This window comes from Epinephelus moara, chromosome 3 (genome assembly GCF_006386435.1).
Source record: "Epinephelus moara isolate mb chromosome 3, YSFRI_EMoa_1.0, whole genome shotgun sequence".
NCBI classification, from domain to species: Eukaryota; Metazoa; Chordata; class Actinopteri; order Perciformes; family Serranidae; genus Epinephelus; species Epinephelus moara.
Genome location: NC_065508.1, coordinates 21916584 through 21917983, shown reverse-complemented (window position 1 = coordinate 21917983; position 1400 = coordinate 21916584).

The following is a 1400-nucleotide window of genomic DNA, read 5'->3' as shown; positions in this document are numbered from 1 at the left end:
CAAATAAAAAAAAGTGTTTGTTTTTCCACGGTGTATTTCCCCACATTGCTGACGGCCATGTTCTGTGTCATATAATGACCAGATGTGTCATACAGAAACAAATATAAATGCTGTCCCACAAAATGACTTGCTGACATCACAGAGTAATGTGTTCCACTGTTTGGACGGAGAATTATTCAAAAGAAAACTATGGTTAAAGAAAACAGTGATGGAGGAAGTACTCAGATCCTTTACTTCCTCCTTCTTTTGTCATTCATACTGGGAACCTGTTATTGGCGTAGTATATATTGTATGTATCAGACTGCACCTTATTTGCACCTTACTGTCATGTTGTTTAGGTATATTGTAACTGCTGCACAATAATGTCCTCAGGATAAATAAAGGTCTGATTTATCTTAGGGTAAAAGTACCAATGTTGGACTGTAAAAATATTCTGTTACAAATAAAAGTCATGCATTGAAAGTGTTACTAAAGTAAAAGTATGTAAGTATAATAAAGAAAATGTACTTTAAGTATGAAAGGTACTCAATGCAATATGATACAATACTATATACTTTATTGTCCCTGTAAGAAACTCATCTTGGACTCAGGAGCTGCACAAGCATTGCTGCCTTACAATGATTGTCCAAAAGAAATGAAAAGAATACACCCTAAAAACATTTAAAAAAACCCCCACATACTACACATAACAGTATTGCACATCAGCAATTCATATATCATGTGTGTATCATGATATATACAATTTATCAGAAATTATTATTACTCTCATGCATTAATGTAAAAGCAGGATTGTAGTTGTAGGTGGAGCTTATGTTTGTATTGTACAGGACTGCAACTGATGATTATTTTTCTAATGGTGTAATCTGCTGACTATTGTCTAAAGTGATTGTTTAGATTGTGAGAAATGCCTGTCGATTAATCGCTGCAGCTGTACTTCTATACACTGGTGGGTAGTTTATTGGATGAGAGAACATCTCTTACAAGCTCTCTGTATGTTTGAATGCAGAAATCTTAGTGTGTAAGGTAACTAAAGCTGTAAAATAATTGCAGTTAAGTGAAAAATACAGTATTTCCCAGTGAAATGTAGAAGTAGAAATGCAAGGAAAGGAAAATAAGCTCCATTTTCTTTAATTTAAATTTAGCTAAAGTACTTGTGTAACTGTATGTAGTTACACTGCATTACTTGGACATAACTAATACAAGTTTGACTTCAACTAATACAATGCATTTTTTGAGTGATGAAAAGTAGATATTTTTAATTAAAGGCCAGCTAATTCAGTTAATTTGCATGTAAATCTTTTTTAATCCATATTATATTATTATTGCAGGTTGTCACTTCTTCACTAGTGTGTTTTATGTGTCTCCGGCGCAGCCTGCGCAAAGTAGTGCCGGTGACCGAC